The sequence below is a fragment of the Pleurodeles waltl genome, chromosome 4_2 (assembly GCF_031143425.1).
Source record: "Pleurodeles waltl isolate 20211129_DDA chromosome 4_2, aPleWal1.hap1.20221129, whole genome shotgun sequence".
Classification (NCBI taxonomy): Eukaryota; Metazoa; Chordata; class Amphibia; order Caudata; family Salamandridae; genus Pleurodeles; species Pleurodeles waltl.
The window spans coordinates 680,550,988-680,567,154 of record NC_090443.1 but is presented as its reverse complement, the minus strand read 5'-3'; positions in this window follow the sequence as shown (position 1 = coordinate 680,567,154).

The window sequence follows — 16,167 nt, the reverse complement described above, 5'->3', positions numbered from 1 at the left end:
GGGTGTACTTGCCAGTTCTTAATGGCAATTTAAAACTCATCCACGCTCACAAATCCCTCCACAACACTGGACCAGCCTACCTCAACGAACGAATAAACTTCCACGCACCCACTCGACTCCTCCGCTCTGCTGACCTCGCCCTCGCCACAGTCCCCCGCATCCAACGCACCAACAACGGAGCCAGATCCTTCTCCTACCTCGCCTCCAAGACCTGGAACTCCCTCCCCACCAACCTACACAAGACCCAGGACCACCTGACTTTCAGAAAGCACCTCAAGACATGGCTTTTTGAGCAGTAAATGGCATCCCCCCTGCCTCTCCCCCACCCACAGCACCCTCAGACCCTTCCGGGTAAGTAGTGCGCTTAATACATTTTTGGATTGATTGATTGATTGATTGAAAACTGCACACACAGACACAGCAGTGGCAGGTCTGAGACATGTTTACAGAGCTACTCATGGGTAGCACAATCAGTGCGCAGCACCACTAGTAGCATTTGATTTGCAGACCCTGGGCACACATAGTGCACTTTACTGTGGATTAACTAGTAAATCAGATATGCCAATCATTAATAACCCAATCACCAATACAATTTTGCCATTGACCATATGCACTTTAGTACCGGTTAGACGTGATAAAGTGCCCAGAGTCCTAAAGCCAAAAAAACCAGAAAAAACAGAAAAAATAGGAGGAAGAAGGCAAACAGTTTGGGGATAACCTTGTAAAAAGGGCCAGGTCCAACACTTTTTTTGTCATAGGAGCATTTTCAATTACTGAATTCGACTCATCGCAAGATTTCATTTTTGAAACAAGGGGCACAATCCTGTCTTTTTCAGGGGTTTGCATGTGTTTTAGAAAATGCTTACTCGTCAACCCATCCTGCTGTTCTGAGCCAAGTAGCTTTGAAGTGGTTTTGCATCCCTTCTGCACTACATCAGCCCTTTTGGCTGTTACTTGTGATGTTGCCTGTGAGTCCAAATATGTCTAGTTTCCCTCCTAGAAACTCCATTCCAAGCCTGATTGTATTGAAGTGATTTTACTTGCCTTCTGCAGAGTGTCTGTTCTTCCGATTGAAGCTTGTGAAGAATCTAGTGAATCCGAGTATGTCTGCTTAATCTTTAGTTCTTCAAGTTCCTAAAGTTCATCACCTCTAGATAAGGTTGTTACAGTATTTTCTGTTACTAGATCCTGATGTCTCTGCGTGGCTTCAGAGATGCGATATAGTTTGCTACTACATGCATCATCCTTCGCTACATGGCGAGTATTTCTTCTTGCCTTCCTGGCATATTTCTTCTGTCTTTTTGTTTGTAGTAGAGTCATGGGTTCACTCTGATCAGTGGCCCTTAGTATAGATGGCTCTGGGAGTTGAGCTGCCTGTACAGTTGGCCTCGGGTCCACCAAGTTTTGCATAACAATCTGTCTGCATTATTTTGCTTAGAGATCTGTCATATTTCAAGTGTCTTAACTTGAGGACAGGTATTGTAGCCTGGAGTGGGCCTGTGAGATGCTATACTTTGGCTCATTTATGATGCTAGTTAAAATGGCTGAAATAGAACTTAGCTTATCAATGATTGTGCCACAGCCGCAGACTTCTTGTTGAACTGAGGGCTTTTTTACTTGTATGATGATCATCAAACCTGATAGTTTTTACAGTTTGGTGTTGATGCCAGAAATCTGAGTGGCTATGATATACATGAGATCGATCTGAAGGTGTAATCTATCAATTGCATGTTGAGCGCCTACATAGTAGTTTGTAAGGTAGTTAATAGTGAGGAGTGTAGATTTGAGATACTCTCCAGCTTTAATAAATCATGGTTCACATTGCACTGGGTGCCCACACATACAGCTTACCTTTAATTCTGTGCCATCTGTCTGGACCTGCGATGAGGACACTGAAACCTGTCTTCATGGCTTGACATCTGCACGTGGGTGTGATTGGGCAGTAAGGTCGGGATGACTTTAGATTTCAATGATAGAGTGAGTACATTTTTCATGGTTACCCACCAGGTTGCTAGACTTGACCTCCATTGCTTGTACGAGATCTGTGTTATATAATGAGATTGAATGTAGCCAGGAATTATCAGCCTCTTTATCTGTGTTACTAGCACTTTTGCTAAAGCTGTTCTCCTGCATGGGGGACCGAATTGAGGCCACATGTTGCTTAGGCCATGGCATAGAATGTTGTCAGTTTGCGACGTGGACCTGAGCTTGTGTCCTAATGTTTTTTTCTCCTGACATTTCACTTGTTACTGTGGCTGTTGTTTTCACACACTCTTTTGAGTACAGATTGGTTAGTTGGTCGAACATGTTGTTCTTGATACTGACTTTTGAGGCGTCACTGGGGTCAGCAAGTCATCTGTGTTTTCTGATATCGCTTAAATGGCTGCAGCCGGGTCCTTTAGAAGCATACATTTATTAACACTGGTGTGGTTTATCTTCCCAAAAAGTGTATGAATTGGCAATATCAGTGAGTTAACCCGATATGTGTTTTCTTTTGGCATATTGGCTGGCACACCACCAATCCTGGTCTTCCTTGGGGCTTTTTTGAATTCAGCTTTTTGAGAGGCTTGTTGTCTGACCTTACTAGATCTCATGATACCTGTCAACTTGAGCGGTTTTGTTCTCCGGGCCTTGATGACCTTCTATGGGACCTTTGACACTTAAGTCTTCTCTTAGATAAGTGCAGCCTTGCCCCTCCAGAGTAATGGGGACACAGGTGCACACTTCTTGCAGATAAGCTGTTGGATGTCACCTCACTTCCCCATATGCAAATTTTAAGGTAGCTGAAGAGTAGGGGAGGGGCAAGAGTATGCCTTACTGCCACTTCGATCTTCTCTTAGCTAAGCACTGCCTCCTCCCTCCTCACTGAGGGAAGCACAAGCACGAACTTCTTCTTGTTGATGATCCTTTGGATGCCACCTCACTTCCCCACATATGTAATTTTTGAGCAGCTGGAGAATGAGGGAGGGACACAAGCACGTCTTACTGTGAGGGGATACATAGCTGAAGAAGAGGGTTGCCAGGCAGAGAGGGGCTGCTTCCAAATGCAGCACCCCCATGGTCCCTGTCAACCAGCGTGTTCTGTAGAGCGAGGGAGTACACCCAGGCTGCAAGCCGCACCTAGGCAGGTCGCTTCCTCAAACCATGGGGCTCAACATAGGCTGTGGAAGCTACAGCACAACACCGCTCCTGCAGAACCTGATGCTCCTGCTGCACCTCACCAGCTGGCGCTCTTGCTGCAGTTCACACTGTTCTTGCTCTTACTGGATGTGCTGTGCTAATGCTATATGGCTATGTAGTGGGCAGAGGATCCAACCACTGCCTCTTGTGCCCCTTATAAGCTTTCCTGGTGGCCTAGGGGCCTTTGCAACCTTCTGGGCCTGCGAAACCCTTCTCCACCTCTATTTCTTCTGCTGAGCTGAGCAATGGCAGTGGTAGTGCGTTCAGTAATATTGTATATTTGACAGGGCGTGGGGGGAGCGTGCTCACCCCTACTTTGGTATAACCATTGAGGATTCCTTAAATACCCTATCTCTGGGGCCACAGTATCAAGGGACCAATGGGCTGCTATGGAAGGGTTACCCGGGGCTGGGGCAGGCAAATCAGGGCAGCACCACAGCACTGTAAGTCCCCAGACACTCCACTGTGCTGCCAGATGCCGTGTCCTGCAGGTGCTGGGGGTCCACTGTGAAGCTTTTTCCTGGCAGCTTCTAAAATGCTTTGCAGGAGCTGGAGACTGCTGAGATGGCTCGAACTCCCTCTGCCTCCTAAGCGGCCTCCAAGCTGCCTCTGGCAGTCGCAAAAGCTCCCTGCTGCACCCCCTCACCCTGTGCCGAGGGGTGGGCCAGGCTCAAGGGCTCACGGTCCAGAAGCATCAATGCATGGCTCAAGGGAGGACAAGGGTTAGCAGGAGGATGTAAACGCAAAGAGCAGCAAAAAAACGGTGATGGACCAGCAGCTGTCTCACGTCCGCTCCTGAGGCTCCGACACCAGGCTTCTCCTCCTCTCAGCATGTCAGCACATCATCCAATGCAGGCATCATTGCACCAAAGTGCAAGGGTGCTAGTGTTAGGAGGAAGATTGTTTTTGTGCAGGAAGGGAAACCTTCCTGCACAAAAACAATCCTTAAAGGATTGCAAAATGCATCACTCATAGAAAGTAACGAGGGAAGATAAATATATTTCTCCTCGTTATGCCTTACTTGCAAGCTGTGAAATTGTGACACATTCCCAGATGTACTAGCTTTAGTACATCTGGGAATGCATCAGATTCCATTAGTAGTTGCATAGGAATGCCCATGCTCTACCCATGGAACGCTACCAGCTTGAAATGTAATGTAATGCAGGGCAAGCCAGCTGCAGTTTCGTTACATTTTTTTACAAAGCCACACAAGGTTGTGCAAATCACCCTTTGTGTGGCTTTGTAAATATTACTCAAGCCATTGCATTGTCCTTGCATCACCTTTTGTAACACAAGGTCAATTCAAATGCTTGATAAATCTGGGTCTGAATTCATAATCAAGCAACAAATACACAGGAAAGGAGTCCATTATCTTTAGCCAACTGGTAATTAATCACCCAACTTTGTCACATCAACAAAACACAAATATAAATTCCCAAATAACAAACAGATAGGATAAGATAGAAAAAAATGTCTTCAAGGAAACAGACATCACCTAGTGGTAAATAGGCCTGGGCTAAATGTTATTTGTGCCAGAGTAATCTAAGGAATTTTGATAACATCATATTACTCTTGTGACCTGAAATTACTGAAAATCACGCGATTTTGCAAGTTTGCATAATTCTGGGAAAAATACCTTCCTAGGAGCAAAGAATCAGAAGATGAGTGGTTACTGGCTGCTGCTGTTCCTGTTGTGTTGCATGTAGCACTACTTCCTGAATGCAAAATGCACCCTCTGGTTCATTTTGGTTGTGAAGGTGCATTTTGGGCTAAGAAAATAGTAGTAAGTGTAGGGGTACACTCCTCGCATAATTCTGTGTAATCTCACATAATTTTGCAGCCATGTTGCCTAAATATGCTACAGAAAATTACACACAGGGGTGGTTCCTTTGCAATGGCGAAGAAACATCGCCCCCCTGGCTAAGCCAGCAGCTGAAAAATAAAACAAAAGTTTACTGTTGTTTTATTTTTCAGCTGCTGGCTCAGCCAGCAGCATGTGCAGGAAGGCGCAGGCTTGACCATGAGATGGGGGAGGGGGCAGGGGGAGTCGAGTGCACTTAAATGTGCATGTGTGTTTGGCTGGCCGTCTTGGGTTGGCCAAACACAGATGCGCACTTAGGTTTCTCCAACCTGGCTACATTATGAAGCTGCTCAGACATGCAGTGTCTGTGCAGCAGACCAAGCCACTCAGACCAATTGTGACGCTTCACTCATGCTAGGTTTAGCTTGAGAGCAGCACCAAGATTGCATGAGGAGCCTGTGCTAGTGTCCCAGGGACTGCTGGGAAACCAACACCATCAAGAGGGAAAAGGGGTGAGCTGGACAGCGTCAGAAAGGTATGTTTTTTTAATCATTTTTTTTTTTTATATCACACCCCGTCACCGTTGACACAGCCCTGCCCTCAACCCCCCCACCACCCTAGTTGCCCCTCCCCTTGAGATATGCAGCAGCCACCCCTGATTACACAAGTTATATGCACCCCTTCTTGCAACTGAAAAAAGTGTATTAATTTGGTGTCTTTTCCGAATTGGGATATCCTTTTCTTATTCATGCACTATACCTCCTAATCTGAGTTCTATTGCAGAAGTGAAATAATTAGCCCAGGGCTCTTTACAGCTGCTGTTCCGGCACAAGATGTGTCTTGAGAAGTCTGTTGTCTGGCAGAGGGTTTGGCAACATTCCAAATTTTAGGAATATAGCTATCACGAGAAGAAATATCATTTTAAATGTGATTTTCTCTCCCACAGTATTTTGTTTTAATTGTTATGGGGAATTTAGAATGTAAACTCACTCTAAACTGCGTAATTATGCAAACTGCTTCTGATTTTTGTTATGGAATAGTTCAAGAGAGTGAAATATAAATTGATTTCATAAAGCCGAAAATTGGAAAAAGATCCGCAGTTTCATCTGATAGAATCATCGGATTGTCAAAGCACCCAGATCGAATAAGACTACTCACGTGATACAGGCAACATTCTAAGTTAAACTAAAGTTGCTATTACTCCAAAGAGGTATGTGTTCTTATAATGCATTTTTTCAACCGAAAAGGCATTTTTATTAAATTATTGCTCGTACTTAATAGCACATTAACTATAAAGTAAAAATGTATTGTGTTTATTGCAGTTATGTATATAAGAATGGCTATTACAGGTTAGGGTTGAAAGTAAGTAACTTGATTTTGAACTCGTAAAGGAATTGTGAGTAGCTGAACACTTTCATAAAGACCATAAGTGTTTTTTTTTTATTGGTTTTGCTATATATTTTAGGTTAGAAGCATATATTCTACAAATCCTTTTCAGCAGCACCAACTCTGTATTTATATCGTGGCACAGAGTCTCACAGTGGCTAACCGAGGGCAAGACAATTGCAAGGAAATTGAGATATGAGTACTGCAGGGAAGGAGGCCTGTTAACCCCTTCGCTGCCAGGCCTTTTCCCCCTCCTGTGCCGAGCCTTTTTTTGGCTATTTGGAGCAGTTCGCGCTTAGGCCCTCATAACTTTTTGTTCACATAAGCTACCCATGCCAAATTTGCGTCCTTTTTTTCCAACATCCTAGGGATTCTAGAGGTACCCAGACTTTGTGGGTTCCCCAGAAGGAGGCCAAGAAATTAGCCAAAAAACAGTGAAAATTTCATTTTTTTAAAAAAAATTGGAAAAATGGGCTGCAGAAGAAGGCTTGTGGTTTTTTCCCTGAAAAGGGCATCAACAAAGGGTTTGCGGTGATAAAATCACCAGCTTCCCAGCTTTCAGGAACAGGCAGACTTGAATCAGAAAACCCAATTTTTCAACCCAATTTTGGCATTTTACTGGGACATACCCCATTTTTACGATTTTTTGTGCTTTCAGCCTCCTTCCAGTCAGTGACAGAAATGGGCATGAAACCAACGCTGGATCCCATAAACCGCAACATTTCTGAAAAGTAGACAAAATTCTGAATTCAGCAAGGGGTAATTTGTGTAGATCCTACAAGGGTTTCCTACAGAAAATAGCAACTGAAAAAGAAAAATATTGAAATTGAGGTGAAAAAAACATCAATTTTTCTCTAAGTTTTACTCTGTAACTTTTTCCTGCAATGTCAGATTTTCGAAAGCAATATACCGTTACGTCTGCTGGACTCTTCTGGTTGCGGGGATATATAGGGCTTGTAGGTTCATCAAGAACTCTAGGTACCCAGAGCCAATAAATGACCTGCACCCTGCAGTGGGTTTTCATTCTATGCCGGGTATACAGCAATTCATTTGCTGAAATATAAAGAGTAAAAAATAGCTATCAAGAAAACCTTTGTATTTCCAAAATGGGCACAAGATAAGGTGTTGAGAAGCAGTGGTTATTTGCACATCTCTGAATTCCGGGGTGCCCATACTAGCATGTGAATTACAGGGCATTTCTCAAATAGACGTCTTTTTTACACACTGTCTTACATTTGGAAGGGAAAAATGTAGAGAAAGACAAGGGGCAATAACACTTGTTTTGCTATTCTATGTTCCCCCAAGTCTCCCGATAAAAATGATACCTCACTTGTGTGGGTAGGCCTAGCGCCCGCGACAGGAAACACCCCAAAGCGCAACGTGGACACATCACAGAAAACAGACCTGTTTTTAGCAAAGTGCCTACCTGTAGATTTTGGCCTCTAGCTCAGCCGCCACCTAGGGAAACCTACCAAACCTGTGCATTTCTGAAAACTAGAGACCTAGGGGAATCCAAGATGGGGTGATTTGTGTGGCTCGGACCAGGTTCTGTTACCCAGAATCCTTTGCACACCTCAAAATTTGGCTAAAAAAACACATGTTCCTCACATTTCTGTGGCAGAAAGTTCTGGAATCTGAGAGGAGCCACAAATTTCCTTCCACCCAGCGTTCCCCCACGTCTCCCGATAAAAATGATACCTCACTTGTGTGGGTAGGCCTAGCGCCCGCGACAGGAAACACCCCAAAGCGCAATGTGGACACATCACAGAAAACAGACCTGTTTTTAGCAAAGTGCCTACCTGTAGATTTTGGCCTCTAGCTCAGCCGCCAGCTAGGGAAACCTACCAAACCTGTGCATTTCTGAAAACTAGAGACCTAGGGGAATCCAAGATGGGGTGATTTGTGTGGCTCGGACCAGGTTCTGTTACCCAGAATCCTTTGCAAAGCTCAAAAATTGGCTAAAAAAACACATGTTCCTCACATTTCTGTGGCAGAAAGTGCTGGAATCTGAGAGGAGCCACAAATGTCCTTCCACCCAGCGTTCCCCCACGTCTCCCGATAAAAATGATACCTCACTTGTGTGGGTAGGCCTAGCGCCCGCGACAGGAAACGCCCCAAAGCGCAACGTGGACACCACCAAAATTTTGGAAGAAAACAGAGGTGTTTTTTGCGAAGTGACTACCTGTAGATTTTGGCCTCTAGCTCAGCCGGCACCGAGGGAAACCTACCAAACCTGTACATTTCTGAAAACTAGAGACCTAGGGGAATCCAAGGAGGGGTGACTGGCGGGGCTCGGACCAGGTTCTGTTACCCAGAATCCTTTGCAAAGCTCAAAAATTGGCTAAAAAAACACATGTTCCTCACATTTCTGTGGCAGAAAGTGCTGGAATCTGAGAGGAGCCACAAATGTCCTTCCACCCAGCGTTCCCCCACGTCTCCCGATAAAAATGATACCTCACTTGTGTGGGTAGGCCTAGCGCCCGCGACAGGAAACGCCCCAAAGCGCAACGTGGACACATCACAGAAAACAGACCTGTTTTTAGCAAAGTGCCTACCTGTAGATTTTGGCCTCTAGCTCAGCCGCCACCTAGGGAAACCTACCAAACCTGTGCATTTCTGAAAACTAGAGACCTAGGGGAATCCAAGGAGGGGTGACTGGCGGGGCTCGGACCAGGTTCTGTTACCCAGAATCCTTTGCAAAGCTCAAAAATTGGCTAAAAAAACACATGTTCCTCACATTTCTGTGGCAGAAAGTTCTGGAATCTGGGAGGAGCCACAAATTTCCTTCCACCCAGCGTTCCCCCAAGTCTCCCGATAAAAATGATACCTCACTTGCGTGGGTAGGCCTAGCGCCCGCGACAGGAAACGCCCCAAAGCGCAACGTGGACACCACCAAAATTTTGGAAGAAAACAGAGGTGTTTTTTGCGAAGTGACTACCTGTAGATTTTGGCCTCTAGCTCAGCCGGCACCTAGGGAAACCTACCAAACCTGTACATTTCTGAAAACTAGAGACCTAGGGGAATCCAAGGAGGGGTGACTGGCGGGGCTCGGACCAGGTTCTGTTACCCAGAATCCTTTGCAAAGCTCAAAAATTGGCTAAAAAAACACATGTTCCTCACATTTCTGTGGCAGAAAGTTCTGGAATCCGAGAGGAGCCACAAATTTCCTTCCACCCAGCGTTCCCCCACGTCTCCCGATAAAAATGATACCTCACTTGTGTGGGTAGGCCTAGCGCCCGCGACAGGAAACGCCCCAAAGCGCAACGTGGACACATCACAGAAAACAGACCTGTTTTTAGCAAAGTGCCTACCTGTAGATTTTGGCCTCTAGCTCAGCCGCCACCTAGGGAAACCTACCAAACCTGTGCATTTATGAAAACTAGAGACCTAGGGGAATCCAAGGAGGGGTGACTGGCGGGGCTCGGACCAGGTTCTGTTACCCAGAATCCTTTGCAAAGCTCAAAAATTGGCTAAAAAAACACATGTTCCTCACATTTCTGTGGCAGAAAGTGCTGGAATCTGAGAGGAGCCTAAAATGTCCTTCCACCCAGCGTTCCCCCACGTCTCCCGATAAAAATGATACCTCACTTGTGTGGGTAGGCCTAGCGCCCGCGACAGGAAACGCCCCAAAGCGCAACGTGGACACATCACAGAAAACAGACCTGTTTTTAGCAAAGTGCCTACCTGTAGATTTTGGCCTCTAGCTCAGCCGCCACCTAGGGAAACCTACCAAACCTGTGCATTTCTGAAAACTAGAGACCTAGGGGAATCCAAGGAGGGGTGACTGGCGGGGCTCGGACCAGGTTCTGTTACCCAGAATCCTTTGCAAACCTCAAAAATTGGCTAAAAAAACACATGTTCCTCACATTTCTGTGGCAGAAAGTTCTGGAATCTGGGAGGAGCCACAAATTTCCTTCCACCCAGCGTTCCCCCAAGTCTCCCGATAAAAATGATACCTCACTTGCGTGGGTAGGCCTAGCGCCCGCGACAGGAAACGCCCCAAAGCGCAACATGGACACCACCAAAATTTTGGAAGAAAACAGAGGTGTTTTTTGCGAAGTGACTACCTGTAGATTTTGGCCTCTAGCTCAGCCGGAACCTAGGGAAACTTACCAAACCTGTGCATTTCTGAAAACTAGAGACCTAGGGGAATCCAAGGAGGGGTGACTGGCGGGGCTCGGACCAGGTTCTGTTACCCAGAATCCTTTGCAAAGCTCAAAAATTGGCTAAAAAAACACATGTTCCTCACATTTCTGTGGCAGAAAGTTCTGGAATCCGAGAGGAGCCACAAATTTCCTTCCACCCAGCGTTCCCCCACGTCTCCCGATAAAAATGATACCTCACTTGTGTGGGTAGGCCTAGCGCCGCGACAGGAAACGCCCCAAAGCGCAACGTGGACACATCACAGAAAACAGACCTGTTTTTAGCAAAGTGCCTACCTGTAGATTTTGGCCTCTAGCTCAGCCGCCACCTAGGGAAACCTACCAAACCTGTGCATTTCTGAAAACTAGAGACCTAGGGGAATCCAAGATGGGGTGATTTGTGTGGCTCAGACCAGGTTCTGTTACCCAGAATCCTTTGCAAACCTCAAAATTTGGCTAAAAAAACACATGTTCCTCACATTTCTGTGGCAGAAATTTCTGGAATCTGAGAGGGGCCACAAATTTCCTTCCACCCAGCGTTCCCCCACGTCTCCCGATAAAAATGATACCTCACTTGTGTGGGTAGGCCTAGCGCCCGCGACAGGAAACGCCCCAAAGCGCAGCGTGGACACATCACATTTTTTCATTGAAAACAGTGCCTACCTGTAGTTTTTGGCCTGTAGCTCAGCCAGCACCTAGGGAAACCTACCAAACCTGTGCATTTCTGAAAACTAGAGACCTAGGGGAATCCAAGATGGGGTGACTTGAGGGGCTCTGACCAGGTTCTGTTACCCAGAATCCTTTCCAAACCTCAAATATTGGCTAAAAAAACGCATTTTTCACACATTTCGGTGACAGAAAGTTCTGGAATCTGAGTGGAGCCACAAATTTCCTTCCACCCAGCGTTCCCCCAAGTCTCCCGATAAAAATGATACCTCAGTTGTGTGGGTGGGCCAGGTGCCTCCAACAGAATAAGGCCCAAAACTTGTAGAGATACAGGGGATAGTACTGCGAGTTTATAAGGACATATTCTTTTATACATCTTTAGACTGACTCTGCTTTGGGGACCCACATACGTGAGGTGTCATTTTATTTGGGAGACTGAGGGGAACACTGGGGAGTAGGAATTTTGTGCTGGAGTGGTGATCGTACGAAGAAAAGTCAGGAAAATATGCTTTTTTTAAGCACATTTTGAGGTTTACAGAGGAGTCTGGGTAAGAAAATGTTGGGGGATCCACGCAAGCCACTCCTCCCTAGACTCCTTGGGGTGTCTAGTTTTAAAAAATGTCTGGGTTTGGTAGGTTTCCCTAGATGAAGGCAGCACACAGGACCAAAAACATAGGTGCCCTCTCCCCCCCCAAACACAGGTAGTTTTGTAATATATCGTTTTGATGTGCCCACATACGTCCGTGATGTGCCAAACACTAAAATTTTGAAAAGAAACACACTTAGGTTATGTGAAAAAGACCCCTCACCCACCAACCAAGTTGGTGGCATGCTTCATCATCGGGGTCCCACCTGAGGCACCTAGCGTGTCATAGGTGTGCTGCGACGCCTGATTACAGCGGAGCAGGTTTGGTCATTTTTACCACACATACTGGTTGGATTTGGCACGAGGGTGAGTGATGGTTCAGTGGATCAAATTTTACTAACAAGAGCTTTCACAAAAATGAAAAGCACTGTTAGTAACTGAAAGGCAAAAAACTGAACCAATGACTCACAGCTCGTGAGCTGTAAAGCCGCGACAAGGCACCAACCGCTTTACAGTCCATTCACACAACTTTCATACATGACACACACAAGGCCATTCACACCGCCAGCCACGGGCCCAGCACATTACAACACTCACATCGACAGACAGCGCCACTCAAGGGCCCATCACTTACATACGCCCACATGCCTGATACAACAATCACACCAGCTGATGGGAGTGTGTGGACTGGTGTTTGGCTGGCAGTGTGTTGCAGTAGCCAACATCAAGTCAATATGTACAGTCTCAGCCAAGCCCCACTCCACACACAATGGCATCATATTATTATTATTTTTTTTAAACAGAGGAACCCCTAACTAAGTAGAAAGAATTACAAAACAACAAACACAAAAGCTCTAACTAACAACATGACAGAAATGCTAACCATGAAACTAAACACATGAAAATACAAAACAGACATGAGTTTACACTCATGGTTGTTCCCAGAAATTCTTCTGGGTGTGGTAATTCTTAAAACAAGCACCGACACACAGCCCAGGCTTTGAAGGACAATCTGGGCAGTACATTCGAGACTCCCTCCGGATACCTCTTCGAAAACACACTCTACATTTCTTAGCTGGAAAGTCTTTTTTGGGTGTGGGAGGAATGTGCTCAGCAAAGTGGCGACCTTTCAATCTAGCCACATCCTCCACCACTGCTTCTCTAGGAACTCTGGCCTGTTCCACCACAATAAGGCTCTCTATCACTGACTCCTGAAATTTCACAAATGTCATCTTTGAGTCTGGAGACCTATCCCTAAACACAATAAAAGCATTGAAGGTTGCTAAGTGGAAGAGGTGAAGTGCTAACTTCTTATACCAAACATAAGACTTACGAATAGCAGTATAAGGTTCCAACCTCTGGTCAACTCTATCTACACCTCCCATGTGCTTATTATAATCTAAAATGCACACAGGTTTGCGCACTTCAGCAACCTGGCCCCAAACAGTCACAGGGGAAGTACTCTCATCATGGATGGTACTTAGCATGTAGACATCCCTCTTGTCTGAAAATTTCAAAGCTAGCAGCTCCTCGTTCCGCAAGGCACAGCACTGTCCCCTCTCAAGTTTTTTACAGACAAGCTCCCTTGGATAGCCTTTCCGGTTAGAACGGATTGTGCCACAAGCAACTGTGTCCACTCTAAACAATTCCTTGAACAACTGCACACCAGTGTAGAAGTTATCTACATACAAATGGTGACCTTTGTTGAACAGTCGTCTACCAAGATCCCACACTATTTTCTCAGTAACTCCAAAAGTGGGAGGACAACCAGGGGGGTCAATATTGGAATCCCTACCAGTGTACACACGGAAACTATACACATATCCTGTCCTACTTTCAGACAGCATATACAATTTACTTCCATATCGTGCCCTTTTGCTAGGAATGTACTGCCTAAAAACCAAACGACCCTTGAAGAGGACCAAAGACTCGTCCACACTTATCTCTTTGCCTGGAACATAGACCTCCGAAAACCGATCTACAAAATGATCAAGGACAGGCCTAATCTTAAAAAGACGGTCAGAATCTGGGTGATCTCGTGGCAAGGCTAATGCATTGTCAACAAAATGCAGCATCCTAAGAAGAAGCAAATACCGATTACGACTCATGGTAGCTGGAAATATAGCTGTTGCCATCAAGGGACTAGTAGACCAATAAGAAGCCAGTGACGGCTTCCTTATCAACCCCATCAAAAAAGTCAAACCCAAAAACTTTTTTAGCTCCTCCAAATTTGTGGGAATCCACTGGGCAGCTCTAGAGTGTGGCCTAAGTCTAGCAGCGTTGTCCCTCAAATGCTGCTCCGCATACAAATTAGTCTGCTCAACAATCTCTTCCAAAAACACATCATCCATGAATAACTCAAAGAAATTGATAGGCATAAAGTTCTCTGTATTGGCGTTACACCCCGGGAGACCAGTAAAGGCAGGCAACTCTGGCTGCTCCATGTTTGGGGCAACCCAGACATCAGGTCTTCTAACGGGAAACCTTTCAGCCCCAGGTTGCTGCACTATTGGCACATCAATGTCCTCCTCTAAAACAGAACCTTCATCTGCACTGAGTGTGGCTTCATCATCAGAAGATTCCCCTCCAACAGAAACATCACTGCCAGAATCTCTGACTTCCTCCTCTGCCTCAGATGCAGAGTCCGTCTCATAGTCATGATCAGACTGTGACTCAAAAAGCATACCAACCACCTGCTGAGCGGTCATCCTGCGGCTAGCCATGATCTCTCCTGCTAAAATTAACTGGACAAATTCACCACCAACAACCAGCACTGTGTAAGACAAGTAACAAAGTGTAGCTTTGTTAGTAAGAGTTACAAACTCAAAAACTATACCGCTCACTTGCCTGAAAAAGCTTGATTCACCAGCAACTCCACAGCAATCACCAATGATATCCCACTAAAAAGAAAGAAAGAAAGGCAAATTAGAAATAAGACAAAACAAATATCATTGTGCACAAACCTAAGGACAATTTCACACACAATCCTGCATTTAGTACACCCCCTACAAACATGTCATTCATGCATGGCAACAATACTCCTTTGGAGTAAATTGTTTTTACTTACCTAAAACATGCAACTGTGCAAACTGCAGGTCAACCACCGCCAAAACCGCAAGGAGCCACAGCAAATAAAGCAAAAGCTTTGAACTAGAACAAAAAGGAGGAAAACATTTTTTATCACAAATGCAAAGACTTCTTCAGTTGACAAACACCCCACCATCAAACATTTTAGAAATTGGTGCCTAAGTGGATTCTGCCATAGGGGCAGATGGGCCTACTAAAAAAATAGGCCTGTCTGCCCCAAGGAAGCCAAAAAATACCTTTAGTACTGTGTCCCCATGGAGAGCGACCCTTGCCAAAGGGGACAGCCCTCAAACAAAAAAAACACACACAACACTATCCCTGGTGCCTAAGTGGCTTCTGCCCCCTTGGGGGCAGGTGGTTCTAGAAAAATAGGCCCATCTGCCCCCAGGGGGGGCAGAAATGGCCAACAGGTCAATGCCCCCCTTGGGGGGGCGCCCGTGCCCAAGGGGACGCCCCCACACAAAAATAAACACATTAAAAAAAATCCCTGGCGTTCTAGTGGTTTCTGCCCCCCTTGGGGGCAGATCAACCTAAAAATAATAGGCTGATCTGTCTCCAAGGGGTGCAGAAATGGCCTGGGTACATGTGCCCCCAAAGTGGGGGGCGACCCTTGCCCAAGCCCCCCCCCATCCACTAACACACACACACACACACACTATCCCTGGTGTCTACGTGGCTTCTGCCCCCCTTGGGGGCAGGTGGGTCTAGAAAAATAGGCCCATCTGCCCCCAGGGGGGGGCAGAAATGGCCAACAGGTCAATGCCCCCCTTGGGGGGGCGCCCGTGCACAAGGGGACGCCCCCACACAAAAATAAACACATAAAAAAAAATCCCTGGCGTTCTAGTGGTTTCTGCCCCCCTTGGGGGCAGATCAGCCTAAAAATAATAGGCTGATCTGTCTCCAAGGGGTGCAGAAATGGCCTGGGTACATGTGCCCCCAAAGTGGGGGGCGACCCTTGCCCAAGCCCCCCCCCATCCACTAACACACACACACACACACACTATCCCTGGTGTCTACGTGGCTTCTGCCCCCTTTGGGGGCAGGTGGGTCTAGAAAAATAGGCCCATCTGCCCCCAGGGGGGGCAGAAATGGCCAACAGGTCAATGCCCCCCTTGGGGGGCGCCCCGTGCCCAAGGGGACGCCCCCCCACAAAAATAAACACATAAAAAAACATCCCTGGCGTTCTAGTGGTTTCTGCCCCCCTTGGGGGCAGATCAGCCTAAAAATAATAGGCTGATCTGTCTCCAAGGGGTGCAGAAATGGCCTGGGTACATGTGCCCCCAAAGTGGGGGGCGACCCTTGCCCAAACCCCCCCCCAT